At 45.7% G+C, this 24,895-nt stretch overlaps 1 protein-coding gene across 1 annotated transcript in view; it reads right to left on the reverse strand.

Annotated features, from left to right (window-relative positions):
* EPB41L3 (erythrocyte membrane protein band 4.1 like 3) overlaps positions 1–20,955 on the reverse strand; it is a 221,909-nt gene extending 200,954 nt beyond the window's left edge. The window contains exon 1 of the mRNA XM_032602982.1: positions 20,637–20,955. The gene's annotated coding sequence lies outside the window, so the exon portion shown is untranslated. The remainder of the gene's footprint in view (positions 1–20,636) is intronic.
* Between the last annotated feature and the right edge of the window lie 3,940 nt (positions 20,956–24,895).

Here is a 24,895-nt window from a genome sequence, read left to right on the forward strand (position 1 = left end):
GCGGGTTCGTGCCCCGGTCTGGGAGGATCCCACACGCCGTGGAACGGCTGGGCCCGTGAGCCATGGCTGCTGAGCCTGCGCGTCCGGAGCCTGTGCTCCGCAACGGGAGAGGCCATAGCAGTGAGAGGCCCGCGCACCGCAAAAAAAACCCAAAAAGCTACTGTCAGAATGATTACTGGAAATTTGGGCCACCCCGTGTAGACTCAATCTTCAAAGGAAAGAATGAATAAGAGTCTAAGTCACACTCAGCAGAAAGTGTTAAAAATACTGTAATTTGTAAAACAAAAGCATCCTAGCACAAACTCAAGAAACCTGGTCTTCCTTCTCAGCTGATGGCGGGATGAGAGCAGTTACTTAAAAGGCACTGGATGAAGTCGTGACAGATATGCCTGCAAAGACCAGAGAGGGTCGAGCTGTCAGCACTCAGTCCACAGCCCTCTCCTGTTCCATCCAAGTCCACGGACAACTTGGAAAGTGCCCATGCGAGGTCTTCCTCCATCTAACGTCCATCCAAACTTTTAAAACATCCAACGTCCTTTGGATGTTTTAAAAGTTTAATGACTTGGCTTGTAGGTAGCATCTGGTTTAATCTCTCCTAGTAATGAAATGGTGAATTTTCTTCTCAGTGAGAACATGCGAACTGTCATGTTACTGGCCAAAGGATACAGTTGATCCTCTCTGGTATATTAACTATTTTTATTTCCTAAAGAATCAGAAAAGGGAATACGCGGTGCATACCCGAATCACTATTATAGAGTGAGCTTACACAACTGCTTTCTATCACCTTCTGCCAATTTCTATCACCCTGTGCAAATGGTCCCCGAGTGCATGGGTTGAACCCTCAGTGACGGGAGATGGCCAGCATGGGTGGAGGACTTGGGGAATCCGAGGTGTGGGTTCAGTGGTCCATTAAAGAAACTGGGGGGTGTTGAGCAAGTCGTTAAACATCTCTGTTTCCTTGAGTGGAAAAGGAGAATAGTAGATGTCCTGGTTTTCTCATCGAGTTGTGGTAGAGATGATATGAAATGATGTTTGAAAAAGACCTTGGGGAAACAGCAAGCAGGGCAAATTCAGAGTGGGCTTTGGAATGTCTGCTTCTCGGCAGGAATGCTCAGCTCCTTCCTTGGATAAGGAATGTCCAAATAGACAGGACATGCTGTAGCCTCAACTTCAATTTCCAATCTTATTTCCCGTTATCCATCAGTCATCCTATTGGCTTATTTCCAACCAACCTATGGGCCATTAGAAGGCTCGTGAAACTAGAGTAGGTTCCTAAAGTGTGATCCAGGACCCCGGGAGGTCCCTAAGCCTCTTCCAGAAGGGCTGTGAGATCAAAACAATTTTCCTAGTCATACTAGGACATAATTTGCATTTTCACTCTCATCCTCTCAGGGGTGAACAGTGCAAGTTTCTAGAAGCTACATGATCTATGAGATTTCACTCTCAGCTTCTGACATGGAAGCAGAAGCCTGCATAAGAATCCACTCTTTTCTCCTAAGCCAGACATTAAGTAGAATTGCAATAACACTCTTTACCCTAAATTGTTTTTGTTTTGGAAACACAGTTAACTTTCATAAAAAGAATTGGGGGGCTTCCCTGGTGGCGCAGTGGTTGAGAGTCCGCCTGCCGATGTAGGGGACACGGGTTCATGCCCCGGTCCGGGAAGATCCCACATGCCATGCAGCGGCTGGGCCCGTGAGCCATGGCCGCTGAGCCTGCGCGTCCGGAGCCTGTGCTCCGCAGTGGGAGAGGCCACAACAGTGAGAGGCCCGCGTACAGCAAAAAAAAAAAAAAAAGAATTGGGTTTATGTGGCATGGACTTTTATTTGTAAGTGAATTAAAAATAAGTATTTAAAAAATTTCTCAGCTGTATTTTCCAATGCAATACATATCAATAAATATACCATGCATAAACAAAGTTTCCTTGTGGTCTTCGATCATTTTTAAGACTGAACAGAGGTCCTAAGACCAAAATGTTTGCGAACTGCAGTGTCGAGAGCACAGATCAGGAGGGCAAAGGATGAGAGACCAGGCTGCAGAAGGAAGCAGGAGACCCCAGAGGCCACGTGCGGGACTCTGGTCTTTACCTAAGAACAGGGTCAGGCTAGTCTATACATTGTAGAAGGCTGCAGTCACTGTCTCTTTCCCGGTATGCGACAGATGTACAGAATCACTCACCTACGTTTCCAGCCTCTAATGATTCATCATAGAAAATGAATTCATAAGGCTCCAACATAGAGCTTCATCCACCTATAATGAATCTCAAGGTTGCTTTCAAAAAGAATAACTTCCTCTACATGGTCAGTGCAGTGCCTGCATCGTGCTTACCTTTTAAAACCCACTTTATGGTTAATTGGGAAGTGGCAAATGTTTATAGAGGAGCCCACGTTCCAGTGGAACCAAAAACCAGGCTCAGAGCTCTAAGGATGCTCTGTGGAGTGGGAGGAAATGGAGCTTCTAGGAAAGATGGTCCTTCCTGACTTCAGTGACGCCCTCCCCTGCTGCTTGCAAACCTTCTCTGCTTCCTTGTTGGCCTCTTGGTACCTGTCCCCTCAGAAGTGGTTGCAAGCTTTATCCACCCTCAAGTCCCTTCTGCATTCCCCTAACTCTTAGGGAAAAAAAACCTCACTTCTCTTTTCACCCAGGAGCTAGAGGCAGCCAGCTATGGGGTTAATATCCATGACTATAAAATAAAATTTATGAGTTGTTAACTTTAGTGTCGGCAAGATAAAAATAATCTTAATATGCAGTTTCCAGGAATAAGTAGCAACTGAAAGCGTGATTATGATTTTAATAACAAGAAAATAATTGTATGTCCGTAAAATCAGTGAGAGAAGACAGATCTAAGGCACGTCAAGGTAAGGAAATGTGTGTGAAGGGGACGATGGAACACAGCCAGGAAACAAGGCTGGTCATAGCAAACATTCTTATCCAAGTACATTTCCAGGGACGCCTGCTGGAACAGCATCACTGAGGGGACAGCCTGTACCTTAAAGAGAGCAACCGATAAGGTGCTAGAACCTTCCATCAAGACTGAGATGGTAGAACATCAGGAGAGGAGGGCACATCTTTAAAAATGCTAAAGACATATGAGCAAAAAATGCATGGAGTTAAACTTCTCAATGGATCTAATTATAGCTTTTCTTTAAAGGTGCTTTGTTTTATGGGTTAGGGGTAGGGTTAGGGTGTGAAGGAGGGAACCGGTATGATTTCATAGAGATAGTCTGTATTTGTGTGTGTGTGGGTGGGTGGGTGCACCATGTGGCATGCAGGATCTTAGTTCCCCCACCAGGGATCAAACCCGTGCCCCCTGCAGTAGAAGCGTGGAGTCTTAACCATTGGACCACAGGGGAAGTCCCAGACAGACTGTATTTTTGAATCAACTTTGGCTTGGTGAGTCACTTGCCCTGGGCAAGCCTTGATTTTGTTGTCTCAACATTACTACTGAGGTGTGGGAAAAGCCAGAAATAAAGGCATTTTCAGCCCTTAGATCAGAATACTTAGAGCATAGTAGGTGCTCAGTAAATGGCAGTTCCTTTTCTTGGTTTCTTCCCTTTTTTCTTCCCATCACAACTGGCCATCCAAGAGCTGCTCAACTTTTAGGTAACTACGACGTATATGTAACAGAGAGAGAAACAGAAAGGGAGTGAATGAGTATACAGCGAAGACGGATGCCTGTAATTCATGAATAGACTAAAAACAGAATCCTCTAACCCGTGATGATTTGGTTGAAACTCTCCGCCCTGACATCTGACGTTGGATGTGGTAACTTGATTCATGTGGCTTCTGGAAACTCCTTCAACTTTAACATTTGTCTGGAATCTGTGATTGCATTTACCTACTTACTCCCTTTTCTCAAGGACAACCCTTTTCGGTGTCATGAAATCCTTCCCTCCATGGGTCTGAAAGCCCCTTCTGCCTGGAATGTCGTGGTTCTGAGCTCTCTGGTTCAACCCCTAGTTCAAGGGGTCTTCCTGATTTTCTTTACGTGGGTTCCCTGCCCTCCCCTGGTTCCATCTGTGGCTTCTTTTCCTTTCATTCCATTGGTGACCTCATGGGTTCTTGAGGAGGCTGACTTGCACCATGGTCACCTGGTTCCTTACATAGAAAGAATACACCACACCCCTGCCCCACCTCCCCCAGCTGCAGCTTCTACACCTCCGGCTCCCACAAGCCCACCTGAGTTCTCTGTCTCAAGCCCACCATGTACATGGCCACCTCACTCTCTCTCTCCCCACCCTCCACCACTCGGCATTTGTCTGACCCCCAAAGCCCTACTTTTCCTCCAAGTCCAGGGTGAACACAGCCCCCCTCCGCCAGGAAGCCTTCCCAGCCTTTCTGTCAGAATTTAGTGCCCCCTCTCTGGTGTTTCCCCCAAACTGGGGCGGTCACTTAAAAAGTGCACATAAAATGTTTTTATTATGCAATAATTTCATATATGTAAATATACACGTGCAAGTGTAATAATAAAATGAACACTTGTGAACCCATCACCTAATGTAGTAACACAAGACTGTTACCAAAATCTCTGCATCTGCCATTCAGTCCTCCTGCCCTACCCCCTGGCTGCCACGCAACATAGGTTTTCCTAAAGAATACTGTTAAGTTTTGCATGGTTTTGAAAAAAAGAAGGCTTATAAAAATTGTATTATATCATTCAATCTTCTGCAGCTTTTATTTTGATCATTATTAATGATTCATCCACATGGTTGGTTAAACCTATATACGTCATTCATTTTTGTGGCTTGTATAATATCTCATTTTGTGACTGGGCCATTATTTACTTATCCATTCTCCTGTCCAAAGACATTTGTGCTGTTTCCATTTTACTGCTATTATGGGTTGTTTTTTTTTTTTTGCAGTACATGGGTCTCTCACTGTTGTGGCCTCTCCTGTTGCGGAGCACAGGCTACGGACGCGCAGGCTCAGCGGCCAGGGCTCACGGGCCCAGCTGCTCCGCGGCATGTGGGATCTTCCCGGACCGGGGCACGAACCCGTGTCCCCTGCATCGGCAGGCAGACTCTCACCCACTGCGCCACCAAGGAAGCCCATACTATGGGTATTTTTGACACAGTTTTTGGTGCATATGTGTGACAGTTTCTCAATGGTATATAATTATATGCAGAATTACTATGTTGGAATATGTGCACAGCTTTATAAGAAAATGCAAATTATTTTTCAATATTATTGTTATCAGTTTATCTGCTTCTCTCCAGTGATGTATAAGATTTGATATTTTCATAAAATTCTCTTTTGAAATTCATCATTATCACATTTTGTATCATGTTTACTGGCATTTATATACTTGTCTCCCTGTGAGATGATAAGCATATTTCATTCACACTTTTATTCTCATGGCCCACATCAGTAACTTGCTTGTAAAAAAATAAGTGAAAACCAAACTGAAGTAAATACAACAACCTGTGTTTGAGTTACAAGACACGACTTTTTTATCAAAGTCTAGTTGATTTACAATGTTGTATTAGTTTCAGGTGTACAGCAAAGTGATTCAGTTATACATATATATTTTTTTCTATTCTTTTTCATTACAAGCTATTATAAGATATTGAATATATTTCCCTGTGCTACAGAGTAAATCCTTGTTGTTTATTCATTTTATATATAGTAGTGTATATCTGCTAATCTCAAACTCCTAATTTATCCCTCCCCTCACTTTCCCCTTTGGTCACCATGTTTGTTTTCTATGTCTGTGAGTCTGTTTCTGTTTTGTAAATAAGTTTGTTTGTATTATGTTTTAGATTCCACATGGAAGTGATATCACATGGTATTTGGCTTTCTCTTTCTGACTTACTTCACTTAGTATGGTAATCTCTATGTCCATCCATGTTGCCACAAATGGCATTATCTCATTCTTTTTAATGGCTGGGTAATATTCCATTGCATGCGCGCACGTGTGTTTATGTGTGTGTGTGTGTGTGTATATATATACATCACATCTTCTTTATCCATTCATCTGTCATTGGACACTTAGATTGCTTCCATGTCTTGCTTCCAGTTCATAGTGCTGCTAGGAACACTGGGGCACATGTATATTTTTGAATTAGAGTTTCATCTTTTCCAGATATATGCTCAGGAATGGGATTGCTAGATCATATGGTAACTCTAGTTTTAGTTTTTTAAGGAACCTCCATAGTGGCTGTACCAATTTACATTCCTACCAACAGTGTAGGAGGGTTCCCTTTTCTCCACACCCTCTCCAGCATTTATTATTTGTAGACTTTTTGATGATGGCCATTCTGACCAGTGTGAGATGATACATCATTGTGGTTTTGATTTGCATTTCTCTAAAGATTAGCAATGTTGAGCATCTTATCATGTGCCTGTTGGCCACCTGTGAGACATTCTATTTTTTAATGCAAATAGCATGAAGGGTTATGGGGTTATCAATCCCTTGCACACATACAAAAATATGATTAATTTAATCAGGTGGCTTTCCTACTATTACCAGGTTAGAGCAGCAGAACTAAGAAAATGGTAGTTTTATTTGAGAAAGAGAGAAGGTAATACATTTGGAATGAGGAATGTATTTTGGGAAGAAAGCCTAACTATACGCATAGAAGTGTGACTCAGGATAGTATGTGGACATCAGAGCCCAGAGAAATGGGCAGAAGATGGATGAGGGATTCAGGAACGGATGCTATCTGTGCATCCAAAGATTTGCGCCTTCGGCTGCCCCCATGGCTTCCTGGGGCCCCACTGGCTTCCTGTCTGAGTCCCACCACTGGTACTAATAGTTCCAAAATTTGCTCATGACATAGATTGAGTATAGTTGTCTGAACTAGCCTGGAAACCTAACCATAATTTTCAACATCTTCTCTCCGGGCAAAGAATTCAAAATTCCAAACAAATACTGACAAATGCACTTTTGGAAAAAGGATTCATCTGTAAAATGGGGAATGCCTATATTCCGAAAGTAGGTCTCTGCCTTTTATCAATCTAATCTTTTCACCCGTAGGACCGAAAAAGCCAAAGGCTGAAGAACACAAGCATTTCTATGCTCTAAAAAACAAAATGCACTACAAACATTAAATGACCCTGTGATCATTGCTTGCCTTCTGCTTTGAAAAACAACTCAGAAAAGGAGAGCCAAAACTTGCCAAAGTATGAGATTTGCGGGCATTCCTTATGGGGGGAGGTGCAAACGTTCCAAAGACCATGGGCTCAAATGAAAAGGAAGACTCTGTAGGCAGCATTGCTCAGCCTGTTCCAAAGGGCACAGGACTACTAAAGCCAGGTTTCTCCCCGGCATGAGTGCAGTTGAAAAATAAAAGGCTTCAAGATGTTCAGAGGTCACTGACCTTGTCCTGTCCATATCTTTGATGCTGGCTTTCATATCAGGAGCAAACTGATACTTTAGTAGGTCAATGCCAAAAAGCATATTTCTGAATTCAGCGTGCCTCTTTGTGAACAAAGAGTCAACACAAAGTGGGGGAGAACCAAACCATAAACCTCGAGCAAGCAACCCCATGCGGACAAATTTAGCTTGTGGCTACAACCAGGAACCCATCGGACCGTGAAGAGAAGGCATCTGGAACGTAGCTCAGTGTTTTCAGCCCGGGTGGAACACATGTTCTCACAGCTCTCTGACTATTGGGTGTAAAGGGAAAATCAAAGCCCTCGCTGAAGTTACAAGGAGAGGTTTAGCAGAGACAGGATCTTTAAACTATCACTCTGATGAACTCAGCCACTTAAACTTTTTTGAAAACGAGTGAACGGATGTGCTTAGTTTCCATCCCGGTTGACGACGCTAAATCAAGTCACTATGAGTCTTTGCATTTATTGAACACCCACTATGTCCTCTATGTAAAAGGACAGCCCCACAAAAATCTGGCTCTTGGCTGTTAAGAGAGTTTGGGGATCAAGAGGTAGAAACTTCCAGCTGTAAAACAAATGAGTCATGGGGATGAAATCTACAGCACGGGGAATACAATCAATCACTATGTAATATCTTTGTATGTTAACAGAGGGTAGCTAGACTTATCGTGGTGATCGTTTCGTAATGTATTGAAATACCAAATCACAATGTCGCGTACCAAGAACAGACATAGTGCTGTAGGTCAATTATACTTCAAAAAAAAAAAACAAACAAACTGAGAAAAAGAGATCAGATTTGTGGTTACCTGAGGTGGGTGTCGGGTGAGGGGGGAAATTGGATGAAAGTGGTCAAAAGGTACAAAGTTATGAAATAAGTAAATACTAGGATATAATGTACAACATGATAAATACAATTAACACTGCTGTATGTTATATATGACAGTTGAGAGAGTAAATCCTGAGAGTTCTCATTATAAGGAAGAAAAGGTTTTTTTCTCTTTTATTTTTTTTATTTTTTTTTTTTTTTATGCGTTACGCGGGCCTCTCACTGTTGTGGCCTCTCCCGTTGCGGAGGACAGGCTCCGGACGCGCAGGCCCAGCGGCCATGGCTCACGGGCCCAGCCGCTCCGCGGCATGTGGGATCCCCCCAGACCGGGGCACGAACCCGCGTCCCCTGCATCGGCAGGCGGACTCTCAACCACTGCGCCACCAGGGAAGCCCCTCTTTTATTTTTTATGTATATGAAGTAATGGATGTTCACTAAACTTACTGGGCTTATCATTTCATGTGAGAAAGAGGGAGAGCATATTTATTTGACACTAATTTTCTATGAACACAATGCAACTTTCTTTATTGATACCCAGCACTCACTTTCATTGGCATCCAACACAGTGAAGTATAACGTGAGAGAATGGTTATTTTCCTTGTTTCATTTTTTTTCTATTCTCAACTCTCTTTCTCAATCTTGTTAAAATTATACTTTTGGTCACAGCAATAATTTTATGGGTCAGATACTTTTTCCACATCCACTCATTTCCAGGAAGTAAGTGAACTGCACTCCAATAGGATGTCACCGGTGGCTCAGCCCAGCTGTTCTTTGAGGCATCATACAAGCAGCTCACCGCTAAAGCCACTTGCTACATTTCCAGCCCTGCCCAGTGGATCATCACCTTCCACTAGACTAACAGCTGGTCAGATGTAACCAACACCCCATTTCCTTAGGCCAAACGGAGTCCAGGAGAAAGCATTTTGAAAGATGTGCTATATACTTTAGCCTGTGCTTGTCACTTCAATAGATTTTAGTGAAAACCACACAGATAAATCATCTTGCCAGACTTTGTAAAGATTATCCAGAATCTCTCTGAGATCATCCAAATCTAGGCAGAGAGGTGAAAGGAGAGGAAAATAAACATGAAATCCTGGGTAACATGGTTAAACAGGGAAAGTGCCGAGCCAATTCCGAAAAACGAGACATTGTCGTCAGGCTAATGTGACCAATTATCCGGAGAACAAAAACTATAATACCTGTGCTCCCAATAATAATACTATTATTATTGTTATTAAAGAATTCTTTAGTATATATTTTGTCTTGTTTCATTTTTAATTTATTTGATTGAAGTATAGTTGATTTACAATGTTGTGGTAATTTCTACTACACAGCATACTTAGTATTTTTGTACAGCAGACCCTGTGCAAAGTGATATTTTCATTTCCTTGGGCCAACATTGTGTTTCAATAATGCTAACATGTAAAAACGATCGTGAAGTTTATGTGATGTTATCAGGTTTAAAAAAGCAAAAGGTTTTAAATTCATGATGAGGCTTTAGGATTGTGGATTTGAAAGCTGGAGCCGCTGTAACTCCATCATAAAGATGAATAAACCATCATCTAGGGAAATTAAGTGCTGACGAACCCACAAGCTGGAAAATGACATCACTGCTTATTTTTCCTGAAACACACTTAGTTATCTTCTAATCATATCTAGGGGCGAGCAAAGCTACACTTGAGACAAAATACTACATGAAATAACCTGAAAGACAGGCATCTACTCATGTATTAAAAGTACGAGACATAAATCAAAACATCGTGATACTTTTTCACTGAGTGAAAAGGTTTGACATCTGGGTCACACATACACTTCAGCAGCATTACTCACTGTTGAGTTACCTAATTCATTTTTATCTTTAATATGTTTTTCAAAGGAAGCAAACAGCTAAGAATAGCACAAGTTACTCATCCTTTATAAAAACAACGTATTCCATAGATGACGTTGGAATATGATAATATTCCCCAAGATTCATAAAATTTGTGAAAGTATCTAAGCCACCCAACCTTTGAAGAATGGGATCTCTACATTTGTAGTTTTTGTTATTCCAACATCTAACCATAGGAGAAAAAGTTAGGGGTCTCCTGGGAAAGAACCCAGGTCAAAGGAGAAGAGAATCAAGGTCTCAGGTTAGTGTGGGGTGTGGTGCTTGGATGGGAAAGCTTCCTAGTTGCCCACCTAGCTTTTTGTCCTCTTACACCATCAAACTCACCCCACCCGTATACCCAGAGTAAGCTTTCTATTTCTAGCCTCCTGTATTACTCTTCTGCATACATCCCTCCCATGGTTCCCCACTGCCTATTTGATAAACTCCAAGATTTCACAAGCTTGCAAGTTGGGTACACCTGTTCACGCGTTTTCTATGTGCCAAGGATTTCATATGAAACCCTGAAAGCTGGAACACATTTGGAGTGTGATACAGAGTATGTCTGGCTCCATCCTCCATCCTGACACCCAGATGCTCGTGTCTGGGTCCTGAGTGAAAGAGCCACTTCACCTCAATCACAGAATCCACCAAGTGGCACTGTTGTGTGGTGGTGTCTCCAAGAAAAGGGGATGAATGCTGGACCTCCCGGGCCACGGGGATAACACGGCCGACTGAGCAGTGATCCAGAACCTGCACCCAATCCAGACCTCAGGAGAGCTGAGGTCGCCTCCTGGCCACGTGGGTGCCTCTCTGTTGGGTTCAGGCCACAGTGGGTTTATCAGCATCCTTTGGTGCATTTGGGATCTTTAATGTCAAAGGTCACTAGTGTGGCTTGAATAAAAGCAAGTGAAAATGGGGGGGGCGGGTACAGACAGCACAGAGGGGATGTGGTCTTGGAAACAGGGGAGGGATTCCCCAGGGATTCCTAAGGTCAGTTAGGAGAAATCTGACTCTGTTTAGAATTACCACAATTGCAGGTGGTGATAGAGTCAGTTGTCTTAAAGTTATTAAGCTTTTCGGCCTGGAAAAAGTTATATCCACTGAAAATTAAACTGCTCTTCCAAGAAATAGATCAGCTCTGTCCATTTTACCTAATTATCTTGGTGATTAAAGGGTCAATGTTCATCACCTCAAAATCAAGGAGTCCAAATGAACTTGTCATGGATTATCTTACTGCAGACAGAGGATAAATGTCTACGTCACTCATTATTTTTGCAACATGAATGATGCACATATAGAGAAGGTATGAATGATGCATCACTCATAACAAATAATAATAACTGTTATACATAACAAAATAACAATTTCTAATTGATTTTAAAATGCAGAAACTTTTGCAGTAGGATTATCAGGTTTATCTTCCTAACTGCACTGTACTTTGGTTACTATTTTTTCTTTTTTTGCGGTACACGGGCCTCTCACTGTTGTGGCCTCTCCCATCGCGGAGCACAGGCTCCGGAAGCGCAGGACCAGCGGTCATGGCCCACGGGCCCAGCCACGGGGCACGAACCCATGTCCCCTGCATCAGCAGGCGGACTCCCAACCACTGCACCACCAGGGAAGCCCTGGTTACTATTTTTTAAAAAAACTTGAAAAGTGCCAAAAAGAAAGTTACATTTAAATATACTCAGGATTACAGTTCATTTTTTAATGATTAAAAAATAAATGGCGTCAGAACCAAAAGTCTGAGACACAAATATTGAGACTAAAATTTGATTGGTTAAATACAAGTTTCATACTGAATTAAATGTTAATATAATATACATCATAGGACACAAAGGAATGGGGTACACTTGTTCAAGCACTTACTATATACCAGACATTTTGTAAGTATTTTTCCTAGTCCTAATAACAACTCTGCTAGGTAGGTATTACTAAACTAGTTTTGCAGAAGAAACCTAGACTCAGAACACTTAGGTGATGTGTCCCCAGACAATCAGGAGAAGCTGCGGGCACAGGACTGCAGCTGGGTGAGTGTGGCAGCTTGATTGTCCCCACCTGGCACTCAAATCCTGATCTCAGGCTCTGTTTCCAAGGAAATCCAGAATAATATGTCTCCACGACATAGAGACACTGACATATGCGTATGGGCAGGGGACGGAAGCTTAGTTCATAGACGTGTAGAAGGTGGGTGAAAGCAGGGAGAATGCTTTCCAAAAATGACATTACTGTATTTAAACAGTTTCTAAGGATCCGTGTTGACAGTCATTGTTAAGACTTCGATAAAAGGGTGTTTCAGGAATTGGCATGAAAGGAAGACACTGAGATACAGAGGGAAAACAGGCAAAGTGTGGCACCTCATACGTGTCCCCACCCCAATATCCACCCACATATGATCGTTGTTTTCCCATCTTTCCCAAAAGGTACTCTCCGTAGAGCTCCTACACAGTGGGATGGGCACTGACAGTAACAGCAAGGCTCTCCTGCTCATTTTATGTTGTATCACCAGGTTCACACTGCTCTTTAGGGTCTGCACGTGATGCATTTTAAACGTTCTCATTTTGTATAGATATTATCTTATCTATAAGACAGATTTCTATAAGAAAGATAGATTTTGGGTTTCTCACAACCCAAACTAAAAAGGGCATCCAACATTCAAAAAAACAACTATCTTCGGTGGAATGCAAATGTGTATCGGTCTGTTTTAACGCAGACTTCTAGCTTATCCAAACAGTCTTTGCCCACACGGGCTCCTGGTTTGATGAATTGGCGCTGCGGAATTTTGTGGCTGCTGGGGGGAAAGAAAGACGTTCTCTTTTGAAGGTGAATATTAGTCTCTGACTAGATATTTGCTTGCATTTGTGCACCCTTATGTTCACGGCAGCACAATTTACAATAGCCAAGACATGGAAACAATCTAACTGCCTCTCGACGGATGAATGGATCAAGAAGATGTGATATATGTGTATATATACACACACACACAATGGAATATTACTCAGCCATTAAAAAGAATGAAATAATGCCATTTGCAGCAACATGGATGGACCTAGAGATGATCATACTAAGTGAAGTAAGTCAGAAAGAGAAAGTCAAATACCATATGATATCACTTATATGTTTAATCTAAAATATGACACAAATGAATATATCTATGAAACAGAAACAGACTCACAGATATAGAGAACAGACTTGTGATTGCCAAAGGGGATGGGGGTGGGGGAAGGAAGGATTGGGAGTTTGGAATTAGCAGATGCAAACCGTTATATATAGAATGGATAAAAAACAAGGTATAGCACAGTGAACTATGTTCAATATCCTATGATAAACCATAATGGAAAAGAATCTGAAAAAGAATATATATATAAAACAATCATTTTGCTGTACAGCAGAAATTAACAGAACATTGTAAATCAACTATACTTCAATAAAGTTTTAAAAAACAAATATTTGCTTGTATTTGAACTAGATCATGTGAATCTTCCATGATGGACTTTTATATCACAGAGGTTACAGAGATGGAGAGATTTGTATGGCAAAATGCTGATTTAAAAAAAAAACACAACTATCAGACTAGTAATTAAAATAATATGTCTCACTTTGAGATGCCATTTAGTTTTTTTCTTTTTTTTTCATTTTCTCTGTGATATAGTAACACTATCATTTCCATTAGCCAGTTTGGAACAGTGTCCTGAATAAGAATCACACATGTGGCCAAATGTTTTCACCCAGTGGATGACCAACATCTTTTCTATTTTGTAATATATTTATGTAAACCCTATAAACACCATGTGTGGGGACTTCCCTGGCGGTCCAGTGGTTAAGACTTTTTGCCCTCCAGTGCACGGGGTATGGGTTCGATCCCTTAGCAGGGAGCTAAGATCCCACATGCCTTGCAGCCAAAAAACCAAAACATAAAACAGAAGCAACATTGTAACAGATTCAATAAAGACTTTAAAAATGGTCCACATCAAAAAAAAATCTTTAAAACACCATGTGTAAAAATTACATAACACAGATACAACAGCCCTTGATCACTTAGATCATCCAATTGCTCAGATTCTAGAAGAGGTTTGAGAGTATAATTCCAACATTATATAATAAGTGTCTCAGTCCTAACTATTCAAAACCTCAGCACCTGATCATGTCCTATTTTTTTTTCCTACTTGTTCCTTCCTCGTGTGCAACGGGCTGATTATTTGATGAGGATTGATTTATCCTCTGAAGTTTGAAGGCTTGTATATTTAAGACTGTTTGGAAGCATTTCTCTTCCTAGAACAAGCAAGCTGGCAAGCTTTTTATAATAATTTGTTTTTCCACCTGTCCTCAAACATATTGTATACACAAGAGGATTGGCTTAGTCTTTTTATTCTTCTCGATCAGAAACATTCAGACAACTACCCATGCTAATTAACACATGCATGATGATATATTTTGATAATATAGTACGTATATTTTGCAAATCAAGGAGCCATGAGAGGAATCAGATGAAAAGCTTCCTAAAAGGGATTCTACATCAGACAAGACAAGAATTCTTCCCTCCTTCTGGATACGTTCAGCATTTACAGGCATCTTGCCCAGGATATCTGTTTTCTTTCAGCCCAGTCACTGTCAGCTTTGGCTTCCCCACATTCTGGTCTGTTTTGGAAAACTCCATCCAACTCACATGACTAGAAGCTCATTTCTACAATGAAGAATGTCAATAATGACACAGATTCCTCCAGCTACCAAAGCTTAAGTTATTCATTTAATTAGACAAAAAGGACGTAGAGGGTAGGGTGTGACTTTCGGATAATTGCCTCTTTTTCACTTCACCTTCGAAGACCCGATCAAGGGTTGGTTACTTCTTCCTCCCTACGGACTTGACTTGGGTTTGGAGCATCCTTCTTTCATTGTGTTTCTTGGGCATCACAACATAACCATTCAGTGAATGAAAAGTGATGGAGCCTCCACTCTGGGCACCACTCAGTGATGAATACAAAGATGAATAAGTTGTCCCGTCAACAGGAACACACTACAGAATAAAGACCTGGTACGTGCCACATAAGAGGAAAACGCAAAGATCTGCTGAAAGGGGAGGGAGCCCTTCTGAGAATGATCAGGGAAAACTTCAGAAGGGAAGTGGTGTTTGAGCTGGACCTTGAAAAACCGGTGGGATTTCAAGATGAAGATACGGAGAGGAGGGGTATTTCCGGTTGAAGGAAATGGATGGGCAAAGGACGTGGAAATAAAATTTAAAGGTGTGCATCCAAGACGGGGACGGGTGCAATGGGTTTCCTGCCAGGGCCAGTGGGAGATCACACTGAGTGCTGGACACAGGGCTGTGAACACAGATATACAGGGTTGAGATCTTATCCTTCAGGAAATAGGAGAGACCTGAAGTTCGGAGCCAGGCAATGATGTGATCAAAACTGTCCAATCAAAGGACTGAGCTGGAAGCCCGGGTTAGGGGGCTGGGATGAGAGTGGGACGGGATGATGACCACAACGGTCCAAGCAGGAGGTGACAAGAGTCTGGGGAAGGACTGGCGACAATAATATAGAAAGGAAGTGACAGTGGGAGTCACCACAACAAGACCACTGGCATTTCTGTGTGTCTCCAGGGCAGCAACGTGAGAAGAAGAAGGTATAAAACATGAAGACCAGGCTTCCTGCCTGGCGACTCAGGACATGTACTGGGATAAGGGAGGAAAGTAGGAAATTGATGAATGAAAGTTTTAGACCTATTCAGTCTGAGGTGACTGCGGAACAGCTGGGTAAAAATATCTACCTGGCAGTTGGAAATGTGAGACTGGATTTCTAACGGAGGCTGAAGAGAAAGACCTGGTGATAATTCATCCAGCCAACCTATACTCCTGGGTCTAGCAAACCGGAAGCTTGTTGCCAGGGCAGCTAACCTAAGAGCCAGAAATAACACGCCATGATAACAAGTAAATGTGAGGTATTTACACGTGATTGATTCCTCACCAGGAAGTATCCTTATCCCTATTTTACTGATGGGGTCACTGTGGCTCAGAGACGTTACATAACGCGATGGAGCAGCAGTGAGGGGTCTGAGTTCTGAGTCCTGCCGGTGCTTCCCTACCACACTGAGACACGGCAGCTCTCTCCCTCCTTCTGTTTCCGAATTCCCAATGTGAGTACTACCGGGCATTCCTTTGCCCATTCATATCTTTCCTCCGGTTCTGATCTGGATTCATGCCGCTTGACTGAAATCGTCCTAATCGACCCCAATTATACGCAATGCTATTCCCTATCACATCACCGCGCTTAACCTAGTTAGCTCCTCACTCTCTCGCTACTGAGGATTCCAAGATGCTGTACTTCTAGCTCCGGTGTCCTGATTTCTGTCTGCAATCCCACCGGGATATGAGCCCCTGTATTAGCTTTGGGCTCTGTGACCGGTGGCCCTTCAGCACACAAGTGGCCCATCTATCAGGCCTGCTTTGTACCTCATGTCATCATGACACCGAATGCTGTCAAACAAAAGCCTCACGTGCTACTCAAGTAGCATTAAAACACACAGATTTTCTTCCTCTCAGCAATCTGGTGGTTGCTTTCATTTCTCTATCGCCATTTCCCTGACTCCCTGGCAAAATGACAAATCAGAAACTTTCTAACAGCCATTGATGTTCCTCCATCTTTACTGTGAAGAGCACGGTTGGATAGCTTTTACAATCTCCAGCCCCTTAAGCAGCTCTCTGTGGAAAGTCGTGTTTCCTAACTAATTGTGGGTCTTGCTGTTCTTGGTTAACTGGTTCTGAACTGGAAAATTCTACGTTCCATGTGCTCACTCTCACAGTCTCCATCCCACTGCCTCTGAGAACGCTGGAGTCATAAATGGGTTCTCACCGTGTGGCAGGTGAAAATGATGAGGAAGTGGCTGCCCACAGTGGACCGTGACTCATCCGGCTCCCTGGATCTTTTTTTTTTTTTTTTTTTTTTTTTTTGCGGTACGCGGGCCTCTCACTGTTGTGGCCTCTCCCGTTGCGGAGCACAGGCTCCGGATGCGCAGGCTCACAGGCCATGGCTCACCGGCCCAGCCGCTCCGCGGCATGTGGGATCTTCCTGGAGCGGGGCACGAACCCGTGTCCCCTGCATCGGCGGACTCTCAACCACTGCGCCACCAGGGAAGCCCATCCCTGGATCTTTTTAATGAACCACTCACTGCCAACCGCCCTGACTTCAAGTTCTACACAAATCCTTCCCTGCTTGAGTTTTTGCTCCTTTTTTTTCTTTTTTTTAAAAAATTTTCAGAGATAGCATGTTAATATTCAGTGTGTTGTGAGCAGAGCTGGCAATGCGGTGTTAGGGATAGCATGAAGAATCTTAGGATTCAAGAAGAAAAGGAACACAGAGGCTTGGAGACGGCTCTTACATGTAAGAAGCGTGGGCGTGTAGGAGAGAGAGAGGGCTGAGTGTTATAGCTCAGGAAATGGCACTGGAAGGAATAGATAAGCAGGCCGAGCTTCGAGAAAGTTCTTATTAGTCAGTTTATATAGTTCTCTTCCCCCTCCAAAGCCAAAGCACAGGACCATCCTCAGTCAAGTGCCCCTTGCTGCTGCCACTCAAAGCGCTGAGATCTCTTAACTTTCTCCCATTGTCTACCCAGTAGCACCAAAATCACGTTTCCTTTCTGGCCCTGCCAACCAGCATGTATGGGCAGAGGCCCTGTCGTGTTCAACCTTGAGTTCCTAACATTTGAATAATGAGTTTATCTAAAGTGTATAGAACCCTTGTGAAAGTAGTGAGATCTCCATTTCTAGAGGTATTCAATCCGAGACTGTTACAGAGGGACTTTAAACATGCAACGGTCATGCTGTTATTTCTAAACTTCCCAACACCTTAAGTGCGTTTTTATTTAAAGTGATTTCACAAATCCCAAATAGTTTAAAAATACAGGTAAACAATGCACATTCGGCCTCATAATGACTATTATAATTGGTTTAATATTCTGATTTAAAAAATAACTGACCCTAGAAATTATGAAATGTCTTTTCAGGCCAACATTTTAAATTATAAGTATCAGTCTATATATGTTTGTTGAACACCTACTATATACCAGGCCCTGGAGGGAAAAAGGATGAGACAGAGCCCTGCTCTCATTAACTTACACCACAGTCTGGAGGAAACCTCCCTTATTGGGGCTGAGGTATCACAGTCTAGTTATGAAATTTCACTTTACAACCCTGCTCCTCTGAACTGAGAATGTTTTCCTGAGGGTACTACAGTTCTAAGAATCCTCTTTAAAAGTCCTCTTTGGAAACTAATGTTACAGGAGAGGATCTTTAACCCCTTGGTGTCGCTTAAGTCTCTGAACGTATGTAATTGATCCAGGTGGGAAATGCCTGTGGCAGGTGAGAAGGGGAAGAAGGCCTGCAAGGTCATTTCCAAACCAACCTGAACTTGACCGCTTCCCTGCTGTAAATTAAGGGTATGTGCACCCGTACTCCCACCCCTTCCCAACCTCCACCTGCAGCACAATTCCAGCTTGGGAAGGACGAGCCTTGCCGGGCCCTCCAGTAACTGTCATTAGGAGAAATGCACCCAGACCCTGCGCTACCAGATTAGAGTCTGTTTCTAATCAAACGGAATTTAGATTTAAACCGGAATTATATTTGGGATTTACAGTCCTTTCTACTTTCATTCATTTCATGGATTCCAGCCCTCTCCCCGCCCAGTCTTAATCCAATGCACTCCGGAGGGAATTATACAGTTGTCCACGAGCCCGGGCTGGGGGCGCAGGAGGCTGGAACCCTCGGTCCCCTAGGGAGAGCGGCGCAAAGGCCCAGGAGTCGGACCTCTTGCCTGGGTCAGCCTCGCCTTGCCTCGGGGATCTGTGGCGCTCAACGGCTTTACCCGCCGGATCCTGCATTCTCCCTTTCCGACTCTTTTCGGCGCCGCCCTCGCTCCCCGGAGGATTTCGCCTCCAGCACCCCTGGCTTTCGGGGCGCAGAGGCTTCACTTCTGCAGAATGAAAAGCGAAAGCCGCGGCCGGCGGGCCGAGGCGCGGACCGAACGCGCCACGTGGCTGCTGCTCGGGAATCCGCAGGGGCCGGGAGGGCTGTCACCACGCGGCGCGGACCCCGACCTCAACTTCCAGCGCTAGTCGGGCGCCCCCGAGCCCACCGCAGCCCCGACGCGCCCTCCCACGCCGGCGCCTAGCCCTCCGGCTCCAGCGGCCCGGGGCGCCCTCCAGCAGCTGGTCCCCAGCCTCCCCACCGCCCGCGCAGCGCGTCCGCACGCCAGCCCCCGGTTCCTCCGCCTCCGCGCAGGACGCGCAAAGGGAGTTCGGATGCTCAGCGACCCCAACTTCGGCTTCCCGAGTTACACGACACCCTCCCTGGGGTGCGGATTCGCCTCCACCAGCCTCTACCCGAGGTCCTCACAGCCGAGCCGCGGGAAGATGAAATGCCCGGCGAACGGCGTTCCTCTGGATTTTGGAAACGTGCCCCAAGCGACTCGATTCCCCCACCCGCACCCTCCGGCCAGATGATTTTCACCCTGGGTCGCGCCTAGGTTGGGGGCGGGAGGGGCTAGCAGCTAGAGCGGGAGGAGGAGAGGGGCCAGCAGCGCTGAGTTGCTGGCATGCAGCTGCGCGCCGCTCGCGGTGAGGGGCGGCGGAGCCCTGCGGCGCGGCGGGGCAGGAGGGGCGGGCTCCTGCGCCTCTGCCTCACGGAGGATCACAGACACACACACACACACAGACACACACAGACACACACACACACTGCCGCCAGCACCCCCATGCTAGAGCCCGTAGGCTGAGGTCAGAGCCAATGTTCACTTCACGGCAGGGGCTGAAACGCCCAGATGGAGGCAGAGGCTCCCGCCTCTCCTCCGAGGTTTGCAACATCCTAGGAGGCCCCCAATTTCCCAGAGCGAGCAAGGTCTGGCTACAGAGACTCTGCTCCCTTGGCCAGCGGTTCAAGCTGCAGGGGGTTGGGGATGGATACAGCGAGCACTGGAGAGCGAGCCCGCGCCCACCTCCGCCCTCGGCGCAGAGAACTGGCCTGCCCCACTCGCCCTCAGCGGACCGCTAGAAGGCCGGAGCCGGGGAGGCAGACCCCGGGGCGCTCCATCTCCGGCGAGGGCAGGGAGGGGAGTGACAGCAGCAACGACTCCGCGCGTTGGCCAAGACACGGAATCTCCGAACAGGCTGCGCCGCCGGCGCGGAGGGGTGGAGGCGAGTAGGGGCGGAGGAGGAGTTGCGGGGCAGAGAGGGATGACGTCCTTCGGCACTCGGGGCTCGCAGGGACTTAAAGATTCGTGCGCTCGCCTAAACCGGCGCGCTCACTCCGAAGGTTCGCAGAGGCGCCGCGCCCGGCTCCCGCACGGCGCGCACGGGGGCGATTCCGGCCCGCTGCGACCAGGGTGTCAGCCCTCCGGCCACCGCCGAGCCCTCTCTGTCCGTCCCTGCGGATTCCAGGCGGGCCCGGGAAGGCAGCCCCTGGCCGGGCCAGCCTCGCCCCTTCCTCGCCTTCTCCCTCCTCGACCTCGAGCCAAGGGCAGGCGCCCACGCACCAGCCCCTGCCCACCCGGAGAGCTGGAGTCCCGACCTGCGACCGTCTGCGAAGAGGGATGGGGTAGGGGAAGGAAAGGGGCTCACCTGGGTCACCGGGAACGTCCCTCTCCGGCCCCTCCCGGAGCCTGTTCGCCGCTCCCCGGCACAACCTTCCTGGAAGAAAAAAAGTAGCGCAAGGGCAGAGGAGAGGTAGGGCTGCTCACAGGTCCCTGCGCAGCGGCTTTTTCCTTCGGATTGTCCCGGATCCGGTCTCGGGTTCGGCGGCGGGAAAGGGCTCCCAGAGGTTGGAAGGGGCCTCCAGACCCGGGCCCTCTCGCGGCGGCGGCGGTGGCACCTCCAAGTTGCCACCTGCAGCGCGCGCCGGGCGCCTGTGACTGCCCGCGCCCCTCGGCCCGCGCCGGCCCGCCCTCGCCGGCCGCTGGTTGGCTGCGCCCCGCGCCCGGGCGGTCCCCGCGCTCGGCCCCGCCCCGCTCCTGCCCCAGAGCTGCGGTTCGCGGTGCGCGGCTCCTGCCCGGCCACCCCGGGCTTTATAGCTGGCGAGTTCTAGGAGCTGCTCCGGCTTTTGCAAGCAGGGGAAGGATCGGGCACACATACTAACACACGCGTAATTTTGTGTCGGCTGCGGATTGGAGGAGAGAGAGAGAGAGAGAAAGAGGATGTGAGAAATGCCCTTAGCGTGCCTGAAGGGGACCCGGTAACTCGGTTTCGTTTGCTGGTATTAAATGTGTGCAATCCCTGAAAAGAGTTAAAGCCACAGAGGCAAGCATGCAGGGATGTGAGTCGGAGAGTGGTTGGAGGTTTTTGTTTTTGCTTAAGCTTCGCACAAGTTCACACGAAGCGCTAAAATATGAAGATAAGTCCTGGGTCGCAGTTTTTTCTCACCCAACCTGCATCAGTGTCGCGGAGGAGCCTTGGGCTCCAGCGGCCCCTGAGCCACCCACCCCCACTGGTGCCCACGGAACCTCCAGGCCTGAAGGCCCAGCGTTATCAGCCACGTGCTTGCTTGATTCTACGCCTCGGAGTCCAGGCCATGAAAACTCCTGCCGGTGCATATAGGAGGCCTGCGTTTTGCACAACTCTTGGGCCTTTTAAGTAAACAAAGGGCACATTATCTTTCTTTTCCCTCCCACTGCTGCTCCAAAGACTGGGACAGGAGTTCACTGAGCCATCTCCCAGGGCATTCATGCGCACTCTTCCCTCTGCAGCTTACTACCTCCTGAAGTCACGTTTTCTGGAAAATTCAGTGGGTAAAGTCTACCGGAGGAGAAAAACATAAAAAAGATGAAAGTACCACTCTGGAAAGCTATCCAATCAACCCGAAACGTCTCACTCCTAGGTGTATCTATGGGAAAGAGGTACATTGCCAAGTACCTATTGGTTTAATAACATTTCAAAATTAACTTCCCAAATAGCACATTTTATAGCCCATCAGGGACACGCCTGTGTTTCGTGAGCACAGGTGTGGCACTGTTAAGCGTGACAAGTGCACACACGTGGTCTTGCCTGGCTGTGCTTTGTAGACTCCTCAGTAGGGGGAGGGGGGAGGAAAGGGGATTCACTAAAGGAAGTCAGGGGGCAGTTGGCACCGGTCAAGGAGCCACTTCCTGTCAACTGTGGCTAAGTGACTCGGAATGCTGCTTCATGGTACTAGCTCCTTGCATCTTAAGGCAGATTTTGTTTCATGAGATCCTAACATCTTGGGTCCCCTTTGGAAAATAATAGCCAACTTTTTTTTTCCCCCTGCAGCCAAGTGCTAACGTTTACCTCTCTCAAGAAGAGGCAAGCCTGTCCTTATTCATCTTCTCGAAACTTCTTGAAACCCAAGGAGACTAGGGCCACGCAATTCAGACGCAAAGCATTCAGGAGGAGATATTTCCATACTCCACGTTAAGTGCTTGCTAAATGCACTGCACTTTGACCTAAACTGGCTGAAACCCTGCGTAGAATGAAGGTGTGGCTTGGCTTAAGTGTGAGTGCAGCTGAACTCAATACCTGGAGGTTTACATGATAAGAGGTAGGGTGGGCTGGGGTGTGGATGGCAGCCTTAGTGATATTAATCCATCTAAACATCTGATGTGTGGACAGCCGGGGAGGCACAAACAACTAGACAAGATGCACTTCCTTCATAGTGGGGAAGGAGCTTAAAGGCTCAAGTGGATGAGAAAGCAACAAGAGAGAGAAGTGGAGCATCTGTGGACAGTGAAAGAAATCAACCGATGGTCTTTGGTCCATTGAACATGCCAGTGGCTCAAGGTTCTGAAGGAGGAGACAAGAGAGAGTCGTTGGGACTCAGAGGCGGGAAATATGAAGCTAAGAGTCCCGGAGTGGTATACGGAGTCAGCACACATAGGGCTGGCTCCAGGCTCCAACACTTCTGTGTGATGTGTTTGGTTTCCAAGTGAGACATGCTGTTTAAGCTTCATTCTCTTCATCTGTGTGAAGGGGATCAGGGTGCCTGTCTGCTAGAGCCGTGGGAAGGATTAACTGAGATAATGCATCTGTAACGCTGGGCATATAGAAAGCGTTCAATAAATAGTAGGTGTTATTGGTAAAGTGTCTAAAAGGGGCTTAAATGTCACCTAAGACTTTTAATATTTGTTTCTGATAGGATATTTCTGGCAGGTGCTCACCCTGCTTCTGTTTTCCCTATGATGAGAATCTCACTAACTCCAAATCCATTCCCTCTCCCTTACTTGAAGATGAAATGTGGAAGAGTATTTTTTTTTTTTTTTTTTTTACTGGTTGGTTCTGTTTCTACCCATGGTGGTCGTATAAATGTCTAAGCCCTGTTTCACAGGAGAGCACTCCAGATCGTTTAAGACTCCCCTGCGTGAGTTCTTTTGTCCAGACTAAAGTGCCCTGGGCTTCCAGCCTTTCCTCATATGACCTGGTTTCACAATCTTTCACCATCTCTTACCCTCCAAATTGCCTCTGACCTCCTTAAAAAAGAACGCAGTGCTCCAGCCCCATCTGCCAGCAATACCTTTCTCAATGTCTTAGCGAGGCCTGCACTTTTGTACCCATTTTGAATGGGAGATTGACTCTTTTTTTTCTCCTCTTAAGTAAGTATTTAATACATTGGTTTTCAGACTTTAGGCCAAATCTAACAACTTTGTTTGTAAACCTAGAAAGCTAAAACTAACCATGTTTTAATATTCTTGACTTAGAGACTACAAACTATTCCTTATGAGCTAAGTCCTCATTTTTTTTTTTCGAGGAAACAGTTTCCCTAATTGTTACCATTTTACATTGATCTCTCTTTTTCTCTAGATGGATAGATGCTCACGATCAATATTCTTTCTTCCGAACCATTTAAGAGCAAGTGTAGACGTGATGCGTCATCGTCCTTAAATACTCCAGTGTGTATATTTCCCCCAAACCGGAATTCTCTCCCACATAAGCACAGAACAACCAATCCATAGAACCCCTTCAGATTTCACCAACTTTCCACAGAATGGCTCTTTTTCATTTTTGGTCCCGAATCCAGTCTAGGATCACACATTACATGGAGGTGATGCGTCTGGTTCTTCTCCTTTAATCTGCTACGGTTCTTCCGTCTTTCCTGTCTTTCATGCCCTTGACAGCTTTGAAAACTACATGCCTTTCATTCTGTAGATTTCAGAGATCTCAACCTGGATCCATGTGATGTTTCTTCATGTTTGACCCAGGTCATGCATTTTTGTCAGGAATAACAAAGAAATGATACCGTACTCTAGGCAGTTCATTTACATTGAGAAGTATCCCACCGTTGTGATATTAACCTTGATCACCTGGCTTCGCAGACGCTGGAATCCTCCAGTATGAAGTCAGCATTTTGCCCTGTAATTGGTAAGTATTTTGTAGGGATATACTCCTAGGCTACATCAATATTCTGTTTCTCATGGAAAATTCACTCAACCAGTCTTAGCAGGCATTGATGACTCCTGCCTGAATCAGCACCCACCCCCACTACGATGGTTGCCAAATGACTATCCCCCATTTGCTTCATTCCTTTTGCAACTATTAATCGGCATTCTTCTGTAGAAAATATTTCCCTTCCCTGCATTTATCTATTTATGTCAGTCTAGACTCAGGAATTCCTATTCCATCCAATGAATCATTTTGTTACTTTCATTATTTATCTTGATGCTCAAATCACCTGGATTTGGCCAAGGGGTGTCTCTTTAAGATGGCTCTTCAGTCCCTCTGACATGTCCCCATTCTTTGGGTACCTTTGGGTACCTTCTAACTTTCTGGCACATCAAGATGTTCTGGGATCATTTTGGAATCAGCTCTCCAAGGAGCCCTGGTTCCTTTTCATGGAGGATGGCATTTAGGAATGAGATCTGGGCACCCAACATGCT

This window comes from Phocoena sinus, chromosome 14 (genome assembly GCF_008692025.1).
Source record: "Phocoena sinus isolate mPhoSin1 chromosome 14, mPhoSin1.pri, whole genome shotgun sequence".
In the NCBI taxonomy this organism is placed as follows: domain Eukaryota; kingdom Metazoa; phylum Chordata; class Mammalia; order Artiodactyla; family Phocoenidae; genus Phocoena; species Phocoena sinus.